The sequence below is a fragment of the Oncorhynchus masou genome, unplaced genomic scaffold (assembly GCF_036934945.1).
Source record: "Oncorhynchus masou masou isolate Uvic2021 unplaced genomic scaffold, UVic_Omas_1.1 unplaced_scaffold_807, whole genome shotgun sequence".
Classification (NCBI taxonomy): Eukaryota; Metazoa; Chordata; class Actinopteri; order Salmoniformes; family Salmonidae; genus Oncorhynchus; species Oncorhynchus masou.
The window spans coordinates 27,501-39,425 of record NW_027014541.1 but is presented as its reverse complement, the minus strand read 5'-3'; positions in this window follow the sequence as shown (position 1 = coordinate 39,425).

Sequence of the window (11,925 nt, the reverse complement as noted above, 5' to 3'; positions counted from 1 at the left end):
AGACAGACAGAGTTCCATTAAGCCAGCTGACATAGTATCAGGAAACAGACAGAGTTCCATTAAGCCAGCTGACATAGTATCAGGAGACAGAGTTCCATTAATCCAGCTGACATAGTATCAGGAGACAGAGTTCCATTAATCCAGCTGACATAGTATCAGGAGACAGAGTTCCATTAATCCAGCTGACATAGTATCAGGAGACAGAGTTCCATTAAGTCAGCTGACATAGTATCAGGAGACAGAGTTCCATTAAGCCAGCTGACATAGTATCAGGAAACAGACAGAGTTCCATTAAGTCAGCTGACATAGTATCAGGAAACAGACAGAGTTCCATTAAGCCAGCTGACATAGTATCAGGAGACAGACAGAGTTCCATTAAGCCAGCTGACATAGTATCAGGAGACAGAGTTCCATTAAGCCAGCTGACATAGTATCAGGAGACAGAGTTACATTAAGCCAGCTGACATAGTATCAGGAGACAGACAGAGTTCCATTAAGCCAGCTGACATAGTATCAGGAAACAGTGTTCCATTAAGCCAGCTGACATAGTATCAGGAGACAGAGTTCCATTAAGTCAGCTGACATAGTATCAGGAAACAGACAGAGTTCCATTAAGCCAGCTGACATAGTATCAGGAGACAGTGTTATGTACTTGAGTGAAGACCCAAAAGCGGTTTTAACAGAAAACAGAGTTCTTTAATGAAAAACAGGAATGGCATAAATCCTCTTCCAACGTAGTCAATGGAACAAAAAGAACGTTAGTATAATGCAGGATGCACCTGCCAGGCGGACTCCGACAGGATAGGACAAGGTGGAAGCAAACGGGACGACAGCTTGCTTCTGGCATCAAAAAACACAAACAAGAATCAGACACTGAAAGTAGCAGGAACAGAGAGAGAAATAGAGACCTAATCAGAGGGGGAAGAGATAACAGGTGGGAAAGAGTGAATGAGCTAGTTAGGAGGGATGTAGAACAGCTGAAGAATGAGAGACAGAGAAGGTAACCTAAAAAGACCAGCAGAGAGACAGAGTGAAGAGAAAGGACAGGAACAGACATAACAAGACATGACAGTACCCCCCCACTCACCGAGCGCCTCCTGGCGCACTCGAGGAGGAAACCTGGCGGCAACGGAGGAAATCATCGATCAGCGAACGGTCCAGCACGTCCCGAGAGGGAACCCAACTCCTCTCCTCAGGACCGTACCCCTCCCAATCCACTAGGTACTGATGACCACGGCCCCGAGGGCGCATGTCCAAAATCTTACGAACCCTGTAGATGGGTGCGCCCTCGACAAGGATGGGGGGGGGACGGCGGGGGTGCGAAGAACGGGCTTAACACAGGAGACATGGAAGACCGGGTGAACGCGACGAAGATAGCGCGGAGAAGAAGTCGCACTGCGACAGGATTAATGACCTGAGAAATACGGAACGGACCAATGAACCGCGGGGCCAACTTGCGAGAAGCTGTCTTAAGGGAAGGTTCTGAGTGGAGAGCCATACTCTCTGACCGCAACAATATCTAGGACTCTTGGTCCTACGCTATTAGCGGCCCTCACAGTCTGCGCCCTATTACGGCAAAGTGCCGACCTGACCCCTTCCAGGTGCGCTCGCAACGCTGGACAAAAGCCTGAGCGGAGGGACGCAGGACTCGGCGAGCTGAGATGAGAACAGCGGAGGCTGGTACCCGAGGCTACTCTGAAAAGGGGATAGACCGGTAGCAGACGAGGGAAGCGAGTTGTGGGCGTACTCTGCCCAGGGAGCTGTTCTGACCAAGACGCAGGGTTACGAAAAGAAAGACTGCGTAAAATGCGACCAACAGTCTGATTGGCCCGTTCGGCTTGGCCGTTAGACTGGGGATGAAAGCGGACGAGAGACTGACGGAAGCCCCAATCAAACGGCAAAACTCCCTCCAAAATTGAGACGTGAACTGCGGGCCTCTGTCGGAAACGACGTCAGACGGAAGGCCATGAATTCGGAAAACATTCTCGATAATGATCTGAGCCGTCTCCATAGCAGAAGGGAGCTTATCGAGAGGAATGAAATGAGCCGCCTTAGAGAATCTATCGACAACCGTAAGAATAACTGTCTTCCCGCTGATGAAGGCAGTCCGGGTGATAAAATCTAAAGCGATGTGAGACCACGGTCGAGAGGGAATGGGAAGCGGTCTGAGACGGCCGGCAGGAGGAGAGTTCCCAGATTTAGTCTGCGCGCAGACCGAACAAGCGGCGACAAATCGACGCGCGTCACGTTCCCGAGTGGGCCACCAGAAACGCTGGCGAATGGAGCGAGCGTACCCCGAACGCCGGGGTGGCCGGCTAACTTGGCAGAGTGGGCCCACTGAAGAACGGCCGGACGAGTAGGAACGGGAACGAACAGAAGGTTCCTAGGACAAGCTCGCGGCGACGGAGTGTGAGCGAGTGCTTGCTTTACCTGCCTCTCAATTCCCCAGACAGTCAACCCGACAACACGCCCCTCAGGGAGAATCCCCTCGGGGTCGGTGGAGACCTCAGAAGAACTGAAGAGACGAGATAAAGCATCAGGCTTGGTGTTTTTTGAGCCCGGACGATAAGAAATAACAAACTCGAAAACGAGCGAAAACAGAGCCCAACGAGCCTGACGCGCATTAAGTCGTTTGGCTGAACGGATGTACTCAAGGTTCCTATGGTCAGTCCAAACGACAAAAAGGAACGGTCGCCCCCTCCAACCACTGTCGCCATTCGCCTAGGGCTAAGCGGATGGCGAGCAGTTCGCGATTACCAACATCATAGTTACGTTCTGGCGATAAGCGATGAGAGAAAAACGCGCAAGGATGGACCTTGCCGTCAGAGAGCGCTGAGAAAGAATGGCTCCCACGCCCACCTCTGACGCGTCAACCTCAACAACAAACTGACTAGAGATGTCAGGTGTAACAAGAATAGGTGCGGATGTAAAACGATTCTTAAGAAGATCAAAAGCTCCCTGGGCGGAAACGGACCACTTAAAGCACGTCTTAACAGAAGTAAGGGCTGTGAGGGGAGCTGCCACTTGACCGAAATTACGGATGAAACGACGATAGAAATTAGCGAAGCCCAGAAAGCTCTGCAGCTCGACGCGTGACTTAGGAACGGGCCAATCAATGACAGCCTGGACCTTAGCGGGATCCATCTTAATGCCCTCAGCGGAAATAACGGAACCGAGAAAAGGGACAGAGGCGGCATGAAAAATGCACTTCTCAGCCTTCACATAAAGACAGTTCTCCAAAAGGCGCTGGAGGACGCGCCGCACGTGCTGAACATGAATCGAGAGAGACGGTGAAAAAATCAGGATATCGTCCATGTAAACGAAAACAAAATGTTCAGCATGTCTCTCAGGACGTCGTTAACTAGTGCCTGAAAGACAGCTGGAGCGTTAACGAGGCCGAAAGGAAGAACCCGGTATTCAAAGTGCCCTAACGGAGTGTTAAACGCCGTCTTCCACTCGTCCCCCTCCCTGATGCGCACGAGATGGTAGGCGTTACGAAGGTCCAACTTGGTGAAAAACCTGGCTCCCTGCAGGATCTCGAAGGCTGAAGACATAAGAGGAAGCGGATAACGATTCTTAACTGTTATGTCATTCAGCCCTCGATAATCCACGCATGGGCGCAGGGACCCGTCCTTCTTCTGAACAAAAAACCCCGCTCTGGCGGGAGAGGAGGAGGAGACTATGGTACCGGCGTCGAGCGAAACCGACAAATAATCCTCGAGAGCCTTACGTTCGGGAGCCGACAGAGAGTATAATCTACCCCGGGGGAGTAGTTCCCGGAAGGAGATCAATACTACAGTCATACGACCGGGTGTGGAGGGAGAGAAGTGGCCTTGGAACGACTGAACACCGTGCGCAGATCGTGATACTCCTCCGGCACCCCTGTCAAATCGCCAGGCTCCTCCTGTGAAGCAGAGACAGAGGAAACAGGAGGGATAGCAGACATTAAACAGGTCACATGACAAGAAACATTCCAGGATAGGATAGTATTACTAGACCAATTAATAGAAGGGTTATGGCGCACTAGCCAGGGATGACCCAAAACAACAGGTGTAAAAGGTGAACGAAAAATTAGAAAAAAATGGTTTCGCTATGATTACCAGAGACAGTGAGGGTTAAAGGCAGCGTCTCACGCTGAATCTTGGGGAGAGAACTACCATCTAAAGCGAACAAGGCCGTGGGCTCCCCTAACTGTCTGAGAGGAATGTCATGTTCCCGAGCCCAGGTCTCGTCCATAAAACAGCCCTCCGCCCCAGAGTCTATCAAGGCACTGCAGGAAGCAGATGAACCGGGCCAGCGGAGATGGACCGGAAAGGTAGTGCGTGATCCAGAAGGAGAGGCCTGAGTAGTTGCGCTCACCAGTAGCCCTCCTCTTACTGATGAGCTCTGGCTTTTACTGGACATGAGGTGACAAAATGACCAGCGGAGCCGCAGTAGAGACAGAGGCGATTGGTGATTCTCCGTTCCTTCTCCTTGGCCGAGATGCGGATACCCCCAGCTGCATAGACTCAGCATCCGAGCCGGCGGAGGAGGGTGGGAGTGATGCGGCAGGTGGCAGTGATGTGGAGAGGGGAGCAACGGAGAACGCGAGCTCCTTTCCACCGAGCTCGGCGACGAAGATCAAACCGTCGCTCTATGCGAATAGCGAGAGCTATTAAGGAGTCCAGACTGGAAGGAACCTCCCGGGAGAGGATCTCATCCTTAACCTCGACGAGGAGACCCTCCAGAAAACGAGCGAGCAAAGCCGGCTCGTTCCAGTCACTAGAGGCAGCGAGAGTGCGAAACTCCAATAGAATAATCCGTTATGGATCGATTCCCTGACATAGGGAAGACAGGGCCCTGGAAGCCTCCTCCCCAAAAACAGAACGGTCAAAAACCCGTATCATCTCCTCCTTAAAGTCCTGATACTGGTTAATACACTCCAGCCCTCGCCTCCCAGATTGCCGTGCCCCACTCACGAGCCCGTCCGGTAAGGAGAGAAATGACGTAGGCGTGCGGGCTGCGCTCCTGGAGTAAGTGTTGGGCTGGAGAGAGAACACCACATCACACTGAGTGAGGAATGAGCGGCACTCAGTGGGCTCCCCAGAGTAACACGGCGGGTTGTTGATCCTGGGCTCCGGAGACTCGGAAACCCTGGAAGTGGGCGGTGGATCGAGGTGGAGTTGGTGAACCTGTCTTGTGAGGTCGGAGACTTGGACGGCCAGGGTTTCAACGGCATGTCGAGCAGCAGACAATTCCTCCTCGTGTCTGCCTAGCATCGCTCCCTGGATCTCGACGGTGGAGTGAAAAGGGTCCGGAGCCGCTGGGTCCATTCTTGGTCTGATTCTTCTGTTATGTACTTGAGTGAAGACCCAAAAGCGGTTTTAACAGAAAACAGAGTTCTTTAATGAAAAACAGGAATGGCATAAATCCTCTTCCAACGTAGTCAATGGAACAAAAAGAACGTTAGTATAATGCAGGATGCACCTGCCAGGCGGACTCCGACAGGATAGGACAAGGTGGAAGCAAACGGGACGACAGCTTGCTTCTGGCATCAAAAAACACAAACAAGAATCAGACACTGAAAGTAGCAGGAACAGAGAGAGAAATAGAGACCTAATCAGAGGGGGAAGAGATAACAGGTGGGAAAGAGTGAATGAGCTAGTTAGGGGAGATGTAGAACAGCTGAAGAATGAGAGACAGAGAAGGTAACCTAAAAAGACCAGCAGAGAGAGACAGAGTGAAGAGAAAGGACAGGAACAGACATAACAAGACATGACAGACAGAGTTCCATTAAGTCAGCTGACATAGTATCAGGAAACAGAGTTCCATTAAGTCAGCTGACATAGTATCAGGAAACAGACAGAGTTCCATTAAGCCAGCTGACATAGTATCAGGAAACAGACAGAGTTCCATTAAGCCAGCTGACATAGTATCAGGAAACAGACAGAGTTCCATTAAGCCAGCTGACATAGTATCAGGACACAGACAGAGTTCCATTAAGCCAGCTGACATAGTATCAGGAAACAGAGTTCCATTAAGCCAGCTGACATAGTATCAGGAGACAGACAGAGTTCCATTAATCCAGCTGACGTAGTATCAGGAGACAGAGTTCCATTAAGCCAGCTGACATAGTATCAGGAAACAGACAGAGTTCCATTAAGCCAGCTGACATAGTATCAGGAGACAGAGTTCCATTAAGTCAGCTGACATAGTATCAGGAAACAGACAGAGTTCCATTAAGCCAGCTGACATAGTATCAGGAGACAGAGTTCCATTAAGTCAGCTGACATAGTATCAGGAAACAGAGTTCCATTAAGTCAGCTGACATAGTATCAGGAAACAGAGTTCCATTAAGCCAGCTGACATAGTATCAGGACACAGACAGAGTTCCATTAAGCCAGCTGACATAGTATCAGGACACAGACAGAGTTCCATTAAGCCAGCTGACATAGTATCAGGACACAGACAGAGTTCCATTAAGCCAGCTGACATAGTATCAGGAGACAGACAGAGTTCCATTAAGCCAGCTGACATAGTATCAGGACACAGTGTTCCACTCTCTTGTGTATTACAGCGTGTCTTTACCCTCACAACACACATATCCTGATGACCAACCAAAGCCAAGCGTCTCAGCCCTGTAAGTCACTCTGCTTCTGGTAGGACAACATGAAGCTAATAGAGGATCAGCTAAATTTACAATATGGAACATCCCCTCTTCATCCCCTCATCCCCCTAAAGCCCATCCACAAGACCTTGACAGGATGTGATAGGTCAGAGGCCATTGGAGCTCCGCCCCCCAGGGCTCCTGGTCTAGAAGTGTTGTGAGTTGTGTACCCAGGAGGAACAGTCACTATGACAACCTCTTGACTCCTCCTCGGCCCCTTGGGAGGAGCAGGCTGAGCGATGAGTGTAGGACTCTGAACTAATGGTGTTCCGCCTGTCTAACTGTCAGCCCCGGAGGGTGTCTGTCACAAACACACACTTATAGACACGCACATGCAGAGACACACACACACACACATACACAGTCCTTCTGTACATACACACTCAGGGGCATGTGTCTGACAGATGACCTGCTCCGTCTGTGTCACTCAGCCCCAATGCCTGCTGGTAGTCAGCGGCGCCCAGAGTTTTTACATGTGGTGACGTGAGGAGCACTGGAGCAACTTAACACTCTCTATATAGATAACACACAGCTTTTTATTTACATGAATCTCTTTCCTTTCTTCATCCCCCTCTTCATCTCCTCCTCCCCCTCTTCATCTCCTCCTCCCCCTCTTCATCTCCTCCTCCCCTCTTCATCTCCTCCTTCCCTCTTCATCTCCTCCTCCCCCTCTTCATCTCCTTCTCCCCTCTTCAACTCCTCCTCCCCTTCTTCATCTCCTTCTCCCCCTCTTCATCTCCTCCTTCCCCTCTTCATCGCCTCCTCCCCCTCTTCATTTCCTCCTCCCCTCTTCATCTCCTTCTCCCCCTCTTCATCTCCTCCTTCCCTCTTCATCTCCTCCTCCCCCTCTTCATCTCCTTCTCCCCCTCTTCATCTCCTCCTTCCCCTCTTCATCGCCTCCTTCCCCTCTTCATCCTCCTCCCCCTCTTCATCTCCTCCTCCCCCTCTTCATCTCCTCCTCCCCCTCTTCATCTCCTCCTTTCCTCTTCATCTCCTCCTCCCCCTCTTCATCTCCTCCTCCCCTCTTCATCTCCTCCTTCCCCTCTTCATCTCCTCCTCCCCCTCTTCATCTCCTCCTTCACCCCTTCATCTCCTCCTCCCCTCATCATCTCCTCCTTCCCCTCTTCATCTCCTCCTCCACCTCTTCATCTCCTCATCCACCTCTTCATCTCCTCCTTCCCCTCTTCATCTCCTCCTCCCCCTCTTCATCTCCTCCTTCCCCTCTTCATCTCCTCCTCCCCCTCTTCATCTCCTCCTCCCCCTCTTCATCTCCTCCCCCCTCTTTATCTCCCCCTCTTCATCTCCTCCTCCCCCCTCTTCATCTCCCACTCTTCATCTCCTCCGCCCCCTCTTCATCTCCCTCTCTTCATCTACTCCTCCCCTCTTCATCTCCCTCTCTTCATCTCCTCCTCCTCTCTTTATCTCCCCCTCTTCATCTCCTTCTCCCCCTCTTCATCTCCTCCTCCCCCTCTTCATCTCTTTTTCCCCCTCTTCATCTCCTCATCCACCTCTTCATCTCCTCATCCACCTCTTCTTCTCCTCATCCAGCTCTTTGTCTCCTCATCCCCCTCTTGTCTCCTCATCCCCCTCTTCCTCTCCGCATCCCCCTCTTCATCTCCGCATCCCCTCTTTGTCTCCGCATCCCCCTCTTTGTCTCCTCATCCCCCTTTTGTCTCCGCATCCCCCTCTTTGTCTCCTCATTCGCCTCTTCATCTCCTCCTTCCCCTCTTCATCTCCTCCTTCCCTCTTCATCTCCTCCTCCCCCTCTTCATCTCCTCCTCCCCTATTCATCTCCTCCTTCCCTCTTAATCTCCTCCTCCCCCTCTTCATCTCCTCCTTCCCCTCTTCATCTCCTCCTCCCCCTCTTCATCTCCTCCTCCCCCTCTTCATCTACTCATCCACCTCTTCATCTCCTCCTTCCCCTCCTCATATCCTCCTCCCCCTCTTCATCTCCCTCTCTTCATCTCCTCCTCCCCCTCTTCATCTCCCTCTCTTCATCTACTCCTCCCCCTCTTCATCTCCCTCTCTTCATCTCCTCCTCCTCTTTATCTCCCCCTCTTCATCTCCTCCCCCTCTCTTTATCTCCCCCTCTTCTTCTCCTCCTCCCCCTCTTCATTTCCATCTCTTCATCTCCTTCTCCCCCTCTTTATTTCCCCCTCTTCATTTCCTCAACCCCCTCTTCATCTCTTTTCCCCCTCTTCATCTCCTCATCCACCTATTCATCTCCTCATCCACCTCTTCTTCTCCTCATCCACCTCTTCATCTCCTCCTTCCCCTCTTCATCTCCTCCTCCACCTCTTCATCTCCTCATCCACCTCTTTGTCTCCTCCTTCGCCTCTTCATCTCCTCCTCCCCCTATTCATCTCCTCCTTCCCCTCTTCATCTCCTCCTCCCCCTCTTCATCTCCTCCTTCCCCTCTTCATCTCCTCCTTACCCTCTTCATATCCTCCTCCCCCTCTTCATCTCCCACTCTTCATCTCCTCCTCCCCCTCTTCATCTCCCTCTCTTCATCTACTCCTCCCCCTCTTCATCTCCCTCTCTTCATCTACTCCTCCCCCTCTTCATCTCCCACTCTTCATCTCCTCCTCCCCCTCTTCATCTCCCTCTCTTCATCTCCTCAACCCCCTCTTCATCTCTTTTTCCCCCTCTTCATCTCCTCATCCACCTCTTCATCTCCTCATCCACCTCTTCTCCTCATCCACCTCTTTGTCTCCTCATCCACCTCTTGTCTCCTCATCCCCCTCTTCCTCTCCGCATCCCCCTCTTCATCTCCTCATCCCCCTCTTCCTCTCCTCATCCCCTCTTCGTCTCCGCATCCCCCTCTTTGTCTCCTCATCCCCCTCTTGTCTCCTCATCCCCCTCTTTGACTCCTCGTCCCCCTCTTTGTCTCCTCATCCCTCTCTTTGTCTCCGCATCCCCTCTTTGTCTCCACATCCCCCTCTTTGTCTCCGCATCCCTCTCTTTGTCTCCTCATCCCTCTTTGTCTCCGCATCCCCCTCTTTGTCTCCTCATCCCCCTCTTTGTCTCCGCATCCCCTCTTTGTCTCCTCATCCCCCAGTCTGTCTCTGTTTCTAAGGCCTAAGGCTGAGGGAACCTGTCTCTGTCTCTGTGGCTGGTAGAATCTGTCTCTGTCTCTATGGCTGGTAGAATCTGTCTCTGTCTCTAAGGCTGAGGGAAACTGTCTCTGTCTCTATGGCTGGTAGAATCTGTCTCTGTCTCTAAGGCTGGTAGAATCTGTCTCTGTCTCTAAGGCTGGTAGAACCTGGCTCTGTTTCTATGGCTGTTAGAATCTGTCTCTGTCTCTAAGGCTGGTAGAATCTGTCTCTGTCTCTAAGGCTGGTAGAACCTGGCTCTGTTTCTAAGGCTGAGGGAAACTGTCTCTGTTTCTAAGGCTGGTAGAACCTGTCTCTGTTTCTAAGGCTGAGGGAAACTGTCTCTGTTTCTAAGGCTGGTAGAACCTGGCTCTGTTTCTAAGGCTGTTAGAATCTGTCTCTGTTTCTAAGGCTGAGGGAAACTGTCTCTGTTTCTAAGGCTGGTAGAACCTGGCTCTGTTTCTAAGGCTGTTAGAATCTGTCTCTGTTTCTAAGGCTGAGGGAACCTGTCTCTGTCTCTGTCTCTAAGGCTGGTAGAATCTGTCTCTGTCTCTGTCTCTAAGGCTGGTAGAATCTGTCTCTGTCTCTAAGGCTGGTAGAACCTGTCTCTGTTTCTAAGGCTGAGGGAACCTGTCTCTGTCTCTAAGGCTGGTAGAATCTGTCTCTGTCTCTGTCTCTAAGGCTGGTAGAATCTGTCTCTGTCTCTAAGGCTGGTAGAACCTGTCTCTGTTTCTAAGGCTGGTAGAATCTGGCTCTGTTTCTAAGGCTGAGGGAACCTGTCTCTGTCTCTGTCTCTAAGGCTGGTAGAATCTGTCTCTGTCTCTGTCTCTAAGGCTGGTAGAATCTGTCTCTGTCTCTAAGGCTGGTAGAACCTGTCTCTGTTTCTAAGGCTGGTAGAATCTGTCTCTGTTTCTATGACTGGTAGAATCTGTCTCTGTCTCTAAGGCTGGTAGAATCTATCTCTGTCTCTATGGCTGGTAGAATCTATCTCTGTTTCTATGACTGGTAGAATCTGTCTCTGTCTCTGTCTCTAAGGCTGGTAGAATCTGTCTCTGTCTCTGTCTCTAAGGCTGGTAGAATCTGTCTCTGTCTCTGTCTCTAAGGCTGGTAGAACCTGGCTCTGTTTCTAAGGCTGGTAGAATCTATCTCTGTCTCTAAGGCTGGTAGAACCTGTCTCTGTTTCTAAGGCTGGTAGAATCTGTCTCTGTCTCTGTCTCTAAGGCTGGTAGAATCTGTCTCTGTCTCTAAGGCTGGTAGAACCTGTCTCTGTTTCTAAGGCTGGTAGAATCTGTCTCTGTCTCTGTCTCTAAGGCTGGTAGAACCTGGCTCTGTTTCTAAGGCTGGTAGAATCTGTCTCTGTCTCTGTCTCTAAGGCTGGTAGAACCTGTCTCTGTTTCTAAGGCTGGTAGAATCTGTCTCTGTCTCTGTTTCTAAGGCTGGTAGAATCTGTCTCTGTCTCTGTCTCTAAGGCTGGTAGAACCTGGCTCTGTTTCTAAGGCTGGTAGAATCTATCTCTGTCTCTATGGCTGGTAGAATCTGTCTCTGTCTCTAAGGCTGGTAGAACCTGTCTCTGTTTCTATGGCTGGTAGAATCTATCTCTGTCTCTATGGCTGGTAGAATCTGTCTCTGTCTCTAAGGCTGGTAGAACCTGTCTCTGTTTCTAAGGCTGGTAGAATCTGTCTCTGTCTCTAAGGCTGGTAGAATCTATCTCTGTTTCTATGACTGGTAGAATCTATCTCTGTTTCTATGACTGGTAGAATCTGTCTCTGTCTCTATGGCTGGTAGAATCTATCTCTGTCTCTATGGCTGGTAGAATCTATCTCTGTCTCTATGGCTGGTAGAATCTATCTCTGTCTCTATGGCTGGTAGAATCTATCTCTGTCTCTATGGCTGGTAGAATCTATCTCTGTCTCTATGGCTGGTAGAATCTGTCTCTGTCTCTATGGCTGGTAGAATCTATCTCTCTCTCTATGGCTGGTAGAATCTATCTCTGTCTCTATGGCTGGTAGAATCTATCTCTGTCTCTATGGCTGGTAGAATCTATCTCTGTCTCTATGGCTGGTAGAATCTATCTCTGTCTCTATGGCTGGTAGAATCTATCTCTGTCTCTATGGCTGGTAGAATCTGTCTCTGTCTCTATGGCTGGTAGAATCTATCTCTGTCTCTATGGCTGGTAGAATCTATCTC